The sequence below is a fragment of the Malaclemys terrapin genome, chromosome 4, assembly GCF_027887155.1.
Source record: "Malaclemys terrapin pileata isolate rMalTer1 chromosome 4, rMalTer1.hap1, whole genome shotgun sequence".
Lineage (NCBI taxonomy): Eukaryota > Metazoa > Chordata > Testudines > Emydidae > Malaclemys > Malaclemys terrapin.
Window position 1 is genome coordinate 56,033,177 of NC_071508.1, and position 13,348 is coordinate 56,046,524.

At 36.9% G+C, this 13,348-nt stretch overlaps 1 protein-coding gene across 3 annotated transcripts in view; it reads right to left on the minus strand.

The window, feature by feature from the left end:
• SBF2 (SET binding factor 2) overlaps positions 1 to 13,348 on the minus strand; it is a 586,194-nt gene that overhangs the window by 297,056 nt on the left and 275,790 nt on the right. The gene's annotated exons all lie outside the window — the stretch shown is intronic.

Genomic DNA, 13,348 nt, shown 5'->3' on the forward strand with positions numbered 1-13,348 from the left:
GAACCTAAAACTGTAAATGGGTACACCCCCTGAACACATACAGAGATCCTCTGAAGTCACCTGCATGAGCAGGGCCTAAGTCTATTCAATATGCATAAATAGGATGCCAAATTAGCCATTTATCCTCTGCTTTAGTCTTTCACAAAAATTATGCTACAGCACTTTAAAGAGACTGAAAACTGGTAAATACTTCATTACTGCACTATTATGCACATATTGTAGGTATGTTTGACTCCTTCTAGTCTATCAGAAGTCTGATGTCACTGAGCACAAAGTTTTCTTGAACTAACTGGCAGAAATGGATAGGATCACATGTGGTTCAATTAATACTTTTCAGTGAGATCCCAGTAACTGGTGATGGGTGACTGTATCTGCTCTGAGGGTCTCACATACATCTATGAGTGGCTAGAAAGTAACTTTTTCATCCTTATTTAGCTCAATTGTTCTCTTGAATGTGTATCTTGCTATTGTCATCCTTGGTTTTATGATGTCTAGATGAGAATCCTGTAATACATTCTACATGGCATTACACCTGATGCCCACGTAGAGGCTACACCTGCTGCTGGAAATAGCAACTCACCCACGTAATGAGGCTAGCCAAAGGGAGCACATTACACTAGTATCCAAAGACTGCACTGACTCCCCCTACATGTCCTCAGGTGTAATTCAATGTGCTGGTTTTGATTCTGAAAGTTTGGCAGCATGCCATTTGGATCTTAGTTATCTGAGAGACCAGATCTTCCTCACTTTCCAATGTAACAGAGCCAGCTGTTGTTCAACAGACCCTAGATTTAATTATCTGGAGACACTGGAAGTCACATCCCCTACATGACTAAAGTTTGTTGACCTTCAGAGCACAATGTAAATCCCATCTGTTTTCTCAGATTTTTACCTGAATAGGTTAAAGCAGGAATTTAATTGGGATTACATATACTCTAGGTTTGAGGGATGAAATATAATGCATGTTCAATTAGCACTGGTTAACTAATTTGGTGGCGTTTTTAAACTATACATGCACCCAGACACATGAGAAGTGGATACATTTTTGTAAACCAGAAAAATAAATAAAAGAAAACTTTTTTTATTTTATATGGAATTCTATTTAAATAAGTTTCCACTATTGTAGGTACATTTGACTGTGATATAAAGGTATGCAGTCCAAGCCATCCCTTTGCCAAAGTATTTAAACAAATCATTAAAAATATGCACAACATTGGAATGTACTGTGCTATAACAAATCATGCGGTCATTGTCATACATTTTAATAAGACAGTATTTCATATTAATGTTCCCTGTGTATATCTGTAGATACAGACAGTAAGACAGACTATTCCAAATGGAGCTTTTACGATCTGATAAAATTCCTCATTAGTTAAAATAGTTTGGGTTTTTTGCGTGGATTTACTACTATACATCTATATACAGCAATACTACTATGTATTATAACTAAAGCAATTTTAGCAGTCTTTTTCATATTCAAACAAAAATGATCATATAATCGCAGACAAAGTTTCAATCCATTTTGCAGTTGAAAACCACAGGGTTGTTCACCACTTTCCCTAGAGAATCCAGGAACTACAGGAATTTCTTCACAAGGAAACCAGCTGGGATTTGCAAAAAAGCCTTATTAACCTATGGAATGCTGAATTTCTAGTGAAGAAATAGATCACTCAGATAAACTCATAACCAATTACTCAGCACATTTCACAAGTAGCCATACTAAAAAAAGACTCTATACAGTAATAAAGAATAAGTATTGTTAATTCACAAAGATTAGTTTTGATCATGCCTATTATAACAAAACACTAAGCAGTCTTTCATTGGTGGCATTCTTCACATTCTTTGACAAATTCATTATCTGACATACTATAAACTGTAGAAAATGCGCTGTCTTTCCAGTTTTTGAGTACCCCCCCTCCAAACATGTCTAATTGCTTTCTTTGTGCCTCTGACCCAACATTCCTCTATGCAGATATCACAAGATCTCCTTAATTATGAATGGGGGAGGCTACTTCCTTTAGCTCTAACAGCATGAAACAACAGCATGTTACTGCTGGCATGTTCCTCAAAAATATAGATATCACCCCCCTGGTAATGTATTCATCAGCACTGTCCTACAAGGAAGGAGTCTAGGTACAAATTCTCTTAGTTGGCAGGAATGCAGTCACTTCCATTTTGCTACTTTAATTCAGAATGTATGGCTTCTCTAAACAAGCAGTAAATAACAATGCCACTAAACCTCAAGGGTTAATTTTATAAATGCATTAATTGGAAAACAATTTTTTTTTCTAATTCTAAGGAAAGTTTCACAACTGGTAGAATTTACTTTGATTCAATCTATAAGGACTGAACCTAAGGCTGAAAATATTTACATAATTTATCACAGTAAAAACACCTGGGAACATCTTTTAACAATCCTACAGATCTTCTCAAAGTTAAAAATAGTTTGGACTCTCATAGCAAACTACAGGGCCAGTTTCGCTCTCTTTAGGAATCTCTACCCAGCAAGTAGAACCACTCTTCTAGAGCTACTTTAATTTTCAATATAAATATAAAACTTTGTTGCTATTTAGTCTCTGCATACTGGTACTGCTCCTTCTGACTACAAAAGACTACAGACTATTGTCCAGCTATACCGGAAGAAGGACAGGAGACACTGGATATGGTTTAATCAGGCTACAACTTTATTATTAGATGTCTGGGACTACCCGGCAGATCAAAGTGTACAGTGCAGATAACTCCATGATCATTTCAATATCTACCTGAGAGTTTCCACCAGCCCCCACTTTTTACATTCTGGTCCCTAGTCAACCCATTGCTGGGACCTTACCATTCCTCCCTGCCCAAGTGAGGGTTGAGGTGGGCTAAAAAGGAAGAGGGGAGTTGGCTCCCTACCAGGCCAGTCATAGGCACCCCAAACCACCCTCCCGCATTCTGCTCCTTTAACAAAACACCTCCTTTAAGTCCCATACCTATTTATCAGAACACTGCATCCTTCCCTACAGAGCACCTGTACGAGACGTCCACCCCACACTTACCTAATGAGTTGCGACATCTTAGCCTAACTCCCTTCCCTAGTCACCATAACAAAGTCTCCCCCTCAAACCTGTTGTGGTGAAGACTAAGAAAACTCCACTCCACCTTGGCCAATCTGGTGGCAAGGGAAAAATTCCTTCTCCTCCCCCACTTCCCCAAGAATGGAGTGGCTAGCACAACATCCACAGAGGGTCCCAACCAAAACTTGGTATTTTGCCCTGGGTGGGAAGGTGGGTGCTGCTTCACTTGGTCCAGGGAAAAGGGGCTTCTCCCGCCAGGCTTGCCCTTTATCAACTTCCCATCCCTTCTGGTCCCTGGGGGATGAGTCAGTCTCACCACACTGACCCACTCTGCTTTTGCAGCAGCATCTATGCCTCTCTCTCGCCCCCCACCCTTAAAGAAATATTCTCCTTTCCCCAGCAAGCCAGACAATGCCCCCACCCTCCTTTAAGGTGCGGTGCAGTCATTTTGTGGAGCAGCCAAAAGATTTTGGGAGGAAGAGGAGAGTCTCATTGCACATCTCTACTTTCAGATCATTCATTTTATGAAGATGTATTTTGAGAACTGGTTATACTTTGAATAACCTTGCAGATTATTTAAAATATTTATTTTATCTCAGTGTTCCAAGATAGTTTGTCTGGTTAATAATTGCCACGTTTGGACTTACAAAAAAAGTCTTTCTACAAAATTGCTATCTGTCCCATTTTTAAACAAGACCATCTTTTGTTGTTTACGTTGCAGAAGTGTCTTATTCTTGATATGAAATGACAAGATGGAAAACTAGTGGTGATCTCTGGTACAGGATGTCCATAAATGGAAAGAAGGAAATCTCTGTACTTCAATGATCCTGCTACTACTGAAATCAATGGAATTTTTGCCATTGTCCTCATTGAAACAAGGAATAGGCACCAAGAATTAATGTGTAGCTACAGAGATGTAAAATGAAGGCCATATCAATTCTTTGTCAGAACTGAAGCTGAAAAAGCTGATCAATTCTGGGTTTTTCAACAGAAGAACAAGCAATTTCTATTTCGTTGTCAGAGAAGATTCAAATACTGAAAAATATTATGTTTTTTATATGCTAAATAGGTTTGGCCCTGCAGCTCCTGGAAAACTGCCAACATGAACACTCATGGTGAAAATGTTAGGAAACACCATTTGATATCTATCCAGAATTCTGTGTTAGTGTAACTCATATAATTTAAATTATTAAAAAATCAGCCCACAGATAAAAATTGAAGAATATAAAAACTGATTGGTTTTGTGTTATTGTTACTGGATAGCTAACCTGATTTAATTTACTATAAAAGGGAATTATATTAAATATTTTAATACTACAGCACAAACACCTGCCACAGAGAAAAAACCTACTGCCATCTGCTGGACTGCTGCACATTGATTTTTACTATAATAAGAACAAAGATGTAGGCAGTGCAGACATTTCTATTCTATCAATCCATTTGTATGTCTTATATCAGGGTGAAAAAGGTAATGACCCACAACTTGACAAAAAGACACAATGTTATGATCTTCTCTTTCATTATCAGTCACATATAGCATAAAGAAATTTATTCTCACTCTTTGTAATTTTTACATCAACAATGGGTGAGAAAATTCAAGAGCTTGAGGACTTGTTTAAATATAGTTTGACAGTTAAGAATTAGTTTCTTTCAAACAAAAAGAGAAGGTTACTCACCCTGTGCAGTAACTGACGTTCTTTGAGATGAGTGTCCCTGTGGGTGCTCCACTCTAGGTGTTGGTGCGTCCCTGCGCCTTCACTCGGTGTTGGTGCGTCCCTGCGCCTTCACTCGGAGTTCCTTCTCTACCGTCCCCGGCCTGAGACGGAGCTCAGCAGACTCGTTAGGAAACCCCTCACTTTGTTACAATTACCTGTTCTAGTAGTTAGTTTGTTGTCACCAAGTGAAGGCGCAGGGACGCACCAACACCTAGAGTGGAGCATCCACAGGGACATCTCTCGAAGAAGAATTTATTCTATCAACTAATCTAACCAGCAATCACTAGTTTTAGGTTTAAGAGCACCAAATTCGAAATACCCAACAAGTTTTGTTTGGTCTCACAATTAGAAAACAGATCACTTAAAATGTATGTTTACAGTGCCCTTAATGGCAAAAGGGACATGCAAGCTTGTATGGATTAACATGGTTTCTAACAAAAAAAATGGAGGTCTTAATTTTTTTTTTAAATGGGCAATGTAATTGCATTAATTTTCTATACAAGCCTTCCATTGAAAAGAATTCACATCTACAGGTTATTTAAACTGAACCTGGCTAGCAATACAGCAATGAGTATATTTGCAATACACATATGTAATCATACACTTTGTAAGCATACTGTAACTTCAACTTAATAAAGTAACCATGAAAATTCTTAGAAGAAATAAAGCCAGTCATATGACTAAAGATTTTGACAAACACACAGGTAATATTCTTAAAGTCAGCACAGTAAGTGAATAATCATTTCAACACAATACTTTTAGCTTACTTTACATGAAAAGTATTAACAGCACATGCATTCTGTAACAATACCAAATACAAGCTGCAAGGCCATATTCTTCATCCCTTCTTTCAATTACAGTCTTCCATCCCCACTCTCTCACGCACACACACTCTCTCTCGAAGCTGACAAAAGAAAAGGACATTTAAAATATTCCCTACTGAGGGAAATCAAACAAAAAAGGATACTTTTGTTTCTTGAACAGTCATTTTATTTTACCAGTATTTTTCTTCAGTTTACAAGTACATTAGGAATGACAGTGTTTCAGAATATGCATCCCAAGGATTTACAAAGTTCCATTCTGAAAAATAAATTCAGGTTCCTAGTTTTCACACAGAATGTGCTCCATAGCAAAAAAGATACATTGCACAGACTGCAATGTATTTGTATTTGGGCCAACTAGAGGTGATATGATGGTGGTTTTGAGCACTCTCCTCACTGTCTTTCCTGACCCTCTTCAGCTACATTATTGCCCTTCAGCTTCCCTTTATACCATATAAAAGAAGAGAGCAAATTGGTCTTAATTTCAGTTCAATATTGGGGGAAAAGCACAAAGATTCTTATGCCTAAATTTCCTCACATTCAAATTTTGGTAACTGTAAAGATAGGAGAAAAAAAATGCCATTCCAAAGTAAATTAGAATTTCAGCTATTTAAAAAAGTGAAGTGTTCCTAAACTATTATTAGAACCTAAAAAATAGATACTAGTTTGGGAAATGTGTAAGTTTTCAGAACCAGAAATACAAAGGGAAAGCACAAACTTAGGTACTTGCTGCATAGAAATATATTTCAGCACAACCGTAAATGTTTTGCTGAATCAGGATTTAAGTTTTGGTTTAAGTCTCAAATGTAATTCACGTGAGCATCTGTAGTTGAACAACTATCTAAAACTTCCAGTTATTCCACATGATAAAGTTTCCATTCCCTTCACCTATCAAGGCGAAATCTTTTTATTTCACCATATGAAAACTCTATATAAACTAGTAATTTCTTATTTTTGATGGAACCCTACCCCCTCCCTATTCTCTGTACTCACAGTTACTATGTGGCCAGTGTCCTTTGGTTTTCTTTCTAAACCTGGATCTTCTAGGACCCAGGAGCCCAGTCAGGACATAGAAACTCAATACCTAGCAGGGCAGCAAGGGATACTGTGCTTAATCTTGGATTTTTATGGAAGACGGAACATTTTCTCTGTATGTAAATAGTTCCCTACCAGGCAAGAATCCTTCCTGACAAGGTAGTAAACTTACTATCTACTAGGAACATTTTTTCTAGCACGAGGTCCCATTCTCAGTTGGTGCATCAGTATTATGGTAATAAACATAATAGTTATACTCATCACTGACCCTCTATCCAATGTCCCTCCAGCTAAGGAAAAAATAATCTCTCTGCAGGAACTTCCATAAACATGGCCTGCAACTCCTTTTTTCTGCTCATAGAACTGGAGGGTCTCCTGACAACGCTTCCAGCCTTAGCCATTTTGTCTCCATCATCTTAACAGGTGATAAATGAGAAAGCTTTTGTTGTTGTTGTTCAAAATACCATCTTTAACTTCTGTTTTCTTATCTTCCCACTGTAAGTAATTACGCAGTAGTGCTGGGAAATTGTTAGACTATTCCTCAGTCTGTTCAAGACCCTAAACTCACTTCATTTCCTGGCTTACAAGCTGTGACTTAAGTGCATCTCCACATATAAATATGATACCTGTAAGGGTGCATAGTGTGAGTGGTATTGCTGGTGTAAAATAAATTAGGTGCAGTGCTAAGGGTACGTGTGGCCTGATTTCTAAAATGTGTTCACATAGCTAAGGAATGTCTAGTGATCATTCTTCCACATGTACCTGCAATTGTTAAGAACTAAAGAAGAACAAGTGTCACATTTTCACCCTAAAGAGGCATTTATAAAGCCAGAGAACATGACTGTGCTGCTGGTTGCCAGCTGTGAACAACTACTGGAGTCATATGGTGGGATCAGTAATAATTTTGTCTATCCACTTTCACATTAATGCCCCAGCCCCTCATTTTGCATCATGTCTCTGTAATAGCTGTTGAGAAACAACTGTAATGCTGCTTGCTGCAAATCTTTAAAGCTGACCTGGTGCAGACACTATGCACCGTCTTGAAAGCAATGGACAAAGTATGATGTGGAAAAGAATACTTTAGACTATACACTTAAATTGCATGAGCACAACTGCCAAGAAGTATCGATAAAGCTCTATTTGCCTTAGGCAGGAGTTATGATCTTTTGCTTAAGAGTTACTACTTCTACTGTTCTGCCTACGGGAAAGTCACCCTCTAATAAAGACTAGATAGAGAAGCAATTAGGGATAGCTTATACAGTATTTAAAAAGCTATGGCACTAACAAGAACCATGCTAAATTTCACTCTCCCTTTACATGTATTTTAGACTGCAAGCTCTTTGCAGCACAGAATTAATCTTTCTACATGTGTATACAGCTAGCACACTTTGGGTGCTGATGCAATAAATAAATAATACTATAAACAAGAAGCCTTTTCTGGACTTGCACTTTTCTATTCCTTCACCCTAATCCTGACTAAGGTTATTAGACTTGGATTACGAACTAGTAATGGGTTCCACCAGCATGCACATTACATTTTCATCTCACTTACATGTCCCAGGTGACTACTTTGCCTTTGACTAAATTGTTGCAGCGCTCTTTACACGATCATTTAATGTCTGTCACTCAACATGTCTGGCTTAGCAAAGTAGTATTAACTTAGATCAGTTTCCAGGTACCAGCTGTAGTGCACACCGAGCAGAAAATTCAAAGTTAAGACTGAAAGTCCAACTCCTCTGTTCTTCAATGTGCTTGAACACTCCAGACAATGAAAAAACCCACAGTTCTAAAGCACTGTAATGCTGCAATGTCTTGACACCCAAAGGGCACCAACACACAAAAAAGAATTCAAATTGTGCTGGAAAATAAACTATATCAGACACTCATCATTGAACAAAACCAACCACCTTCAGAATATATCCAAAGGTTGGGTCTCAAATATGCCACTGAATGGAACACTTTGAAGACAAATATGCTACCCCAAAGTATATGATGGCATTTGCACTATACATATTTAATTTGCTGTAATTTGTTGTAAGTACTTGATAAATACCTTTCTTTGCTATCGTTTTTATATCATTAGTGTAAACATTTGCACCTAAATTGTTTCAATCCACAAGCAGGACGCCACATTGAAATAATCAGTCTCCTTATTTTACGAAGGAAGTAACACAGAATCAGCAAATCAAACAGGATGGCAGAAATATGAATGAAAAAGCTGTGCTTACTGCAGTAACCGGCCTAAAAGACACACAGTACTAACTACTGATGATCAGTCCCAAGGCACTAAGGCTAGGGTAATGGCTTTAATGTAACCTTACTTGAGTGAAGAATGATATTTTAAAAATATTTTCCCAGTAACTACAACATTCTACGTAATTAATCTACATTTATTAAGGCTTTCTTTTTTCAACTGCATGATCTATATACTTAGTTGAATTCATAGCTCTGTTACAGGAAGTTAATTGTAATCCATTATTGTACTCTGAGCTCTCAAAAGTGTACAGGCTGTTATTTGACTGTAGGAATGTTAATACATACATCAGAGGATATAAGGAAAGAAATTTAATAAAACACCAGTTTTAAAAGCAGATTTAGAATTATATTCTCAAGATTTCAAATTAGTTATCTAATTTTTAGTTATCAGTAATGGCCACCAGCATATGGGTTGGGGATATTTCATATTAAACTGAAACCCCAGTAACACAGAGTGATTTTACAATAATCAGATATTTTTAAAAAAAAAGTGGGGAAAAAAAAACATCAGAAAATGGCAAAGTTCCTTTAGAAGGACTTTTGATGGAATTCACATCTTGTTCAGACTGTCTGCTCTCAGTTACCACACAGCCTGCATCATTTCTTGCTCATTATCCTAATATTATTACTGATTATTTGTATTATCACAGTGCCTAGTTCCCTTACTGGTTGTTCATAGCTAAGTGGTTTTTTAATGTGGTTATAGTTTTCAACTGATTACTTTTGCTCTTGTATGAGAACAAGTAAATAGACACATCTTTCTCAATACTTTTCATTATTTGTTATACTTTTGTCATAACAAAAAACAGAATCCCTAAATATGTATAATAGAATATCAGGGTTGGAAGGGATCTCAGGAGGTCATCTAGTCCAACCCCCTGCTCAAAGCAGGACCAATCCCCAGACAGATTTTTGCCCCAGATCCCTAATATGGCCCCCTCAAGGATTGAACTCACAACCCTGGGTTTAGCAGGCCAATACTCAAACCACTGAGCTATCCCTCCCCCCAGCACACATACAAAAGAAGTAACAAAGCTGCTAGTTTATTGTTGAGATTACAAATTTGCTTGATAAAGGTAACTGTATTGATATAATATACTTAGACTTCTGTAAAGCATTTGACACATGATAAAAATGAACACTATACAAAAATCAATATAGCCTATATAAAATGGATTAAAAATTGGTTAACTGATAGATTGAAAGAAGTAATTGTAATGAGGAATCATCATCCAATGGGGAGTTTCCAATGGGATTCTGCAGTGATCTTTCTCGGCCCAATACTGAGAAAATATAAAATTATTGCTGGTTATATTTGCAGATGACACAAAAACCAGTGGAATGGTGATGATGGAAATAGGTCAGTTATACTGACTGACCTGGCCTGCTTGGTGAGGTAGGATCTCTTGAACAACATGCATTTGAATACAGCCAAATGTAACATCAGACATTTAGAAACAAGAATGTAGGTCACATTTATAAGATGAGGGACTGCATCCTAGAAAGCAGCAACTCTGAAAAGGACTCGGGGTAATTGTAGATAACCAATTGAATATGAGCTCCTGGTGTGATGCTGTAGCTAACTAAAAGACAGCGAATGCAATCCTTGGGGGTATAAGCACAGGAATACCCGGTAGGAGTGGAAGGTGGTATTTACGCCGATATACAGCATTAGTGAGACCACAACTGGAAAACTGTGTCCAACTCTTGTGTCTGCACTTCAAAAAGAATCTTGAAAAATTTGAAAGGTTTTTAACAGTGAAGATAATTAACAACTGGAATTGCTTCCCAAGAAAGGGCTGGATTCTCTATAACTTGCAGCAGAAGTCAAGACTGGATATCTTTCTCTAAATATTATATAGCTATAACCAGAACAGAAGTTATGAGCTTGATGCAAAAATTATTGGGTGAAGTTCTATAGACTGTGTTCTGCATGAGTTCAGATTAGATGATCATAAGAGTCCCTTTTGGCCTTAAAATCTATACATCTATGATGACATGCAAAGCCCACTGTGCAAAGTTTACTGCACTTTATCAAGCAACAAATATTTTAATGAGATACTAGTACTGAATTTAGGGTTAGACTAAAGAGGATTTCAGAAGAACAAACAACAAAAGAATTGTTTTTAAAAGTAAGTATATCAAGGGTTAACCAAATAAGCATGTTTATAGGTCAAGAGACCAAAACTTTCTTGAGACTGGCATTTACAGTATAATATATGTTTCATATATAACACATATGGCAATGATGTGCCTCCCCTGGAAAATTATGTAATTAGGCTAATTCAACAAATGGACAGAGAAGAATCATTCATACAGCACATAAACTTTAGTGGTTGTGCCAAGTTATCTATGGTGACATTAAAGGGATTGTTAGCAACCACTGGAAATCTATAAATACATTCAGTACATAGAGCCCCCGTTAGACAACTCGTGATGTGCAGCACTTCTAAACTATGTTGCAACCCTCTAATATTCCACTGTGTATTCAACATACCACATAAGCCAAGGAATAACCTTCTGGTACAGACAGAAGGGTAAATACCAAATTACTCTGCAATGATCTTTTTCCTCTAATACAATTTGTTTAGTTTAGAGCACACATCTTGATCCACAGTTGAAAATTAGCATCAGTTTCAAATGCCAATTTACGAGTGGCAAGAAAAGTACAAATTACTGTTAATATCTCTAGTTTCCCAGAAGGGTTATTTTTGTTATTTTCTGTTTGCCAAAGTAATGGTAAATATCTGATCTCCGCTGTACTCAGAGACAAAAATGGAGCCAAATAGCTGAGAGGTTCTAATGACCAGATAACTTTCTTACTGCTCAGCTTTCAACTACCCTTTATAAAAAATATCACTGCAGGCTGCTGCTGAACTTGATAATCTCAGATAGAAAAACAGAAAACTGAAACGAGGTTAGGCAGGTATTTTGTAGCCAATTAAATTAATTTTATTAACAGTTTTTCTTCCACTACACCTAGGGCACAAGAGAAAGATAATGGCAAATTGACTATGCTAACAAAAACATTTTATTGAACATATCTTACTAGTGAGATGGCTTCACTATATTTATAGATTGGGCAACAATGTCATGCATTCCTAATTTTTCCCTATCTCCCACCATAATATTTTGGATTTGCTAACAGGTTATATCTCGATTTCATGATCAGTTTATTTTTCTACTGGATGCTTTGTCCATAAAATTTTAAATAGTAATAAAGGTGAGAATAAATGGAATAGTTTATTACATTCAAAAATACAAAGATTTTTCAAGCAGATGATTAGTTACAGACACATTTTGTGAGTTTGTTGCTTTTTTGTTTTTATATCTGTTTGATACAGTTTTTGAATAACTGTTAAGGGCACCCAGGATATTACGGGCACCTTTTTGTTATTTTTATAAATCTACATAAATAAAATCAATCAACTTAATTTCATTTAAAGCTTGGGCTTTATTCATGATGGTCTCTCGTAAAATTGTCTAAAATCTTCCACTGCCAAAACCAATCTTAATAGAAAGAATGATAAATTAGGTGCTCATCTGGTAAATTATTGTAACTGGTTGTAGACAACAGGTCAGACTGCCAGAAAAAATGCGACAGTGAAACACACAACATTTAAACTCTTTCTCCTTATCATCCAACACTGATTCATTGTCCCAAGTTAGCCCTGGGACATTAAGCTTTCTTCTTTAACTGGCATGTTCATTTGGAAGCATGCTACCATCAAACTATCTTTAGCAATCAGACTTTCTGTTAAATATTCTGCCATTCATTTCAAAATGATATCAACATAGGCAAAATCTTCAACCTTAGGAACTAAAGTAAATGATCAGACAAAGTAATTTTTAAATATAGTCTAATGTAAATCAGTGATAGTCAAAGCAGGCAGAGTCAAGGCAATTAAACAGCCCCACATCACAGTAAGATATGGTGGAACACCTGTTCAGTCTGAATGCAGTTGGATTTCATGGGACCATGCTTTTTTGCTCAAACTGAGGACTTGAAAAGTTTATCTGACACCTAAGAATTCAAGAAGTAATCCAGTTTATCATAATGAAGTACACCTACATTGCCACAGCCTTCCTGCAATTTAAAGGAATAAAACCAGTCACTCACATTAAGATCATACCTACAGCTTATGGGCACAGAAAAGAGTGAAAGCATTTAAAAAGCTCTGTATTAGAGGTTGAAAGAGTTCTCTTGCTGAGGAAGTTGAGAGAAGGGAGAAGGGAGAGAGAAGGGAGAAGGGAGAGAGGACAAAGAGAGGCTCAGAAAAGAAGGAAGATGAGAAAAGAGGGAAGAGGCAAAGGAGTTCATTCCTGCAGGAATTTAGAACAATATAACTCACTACTTTCTGGTCCAAATTTAAAAAAAAAAAAAAAAAAAAAAAAAAAAAAAAAAAAAACTTACCTCTTCAGTCTTACTTTCCCACTAAGAAGAACAAAGAAAGCCAGTAAGCTA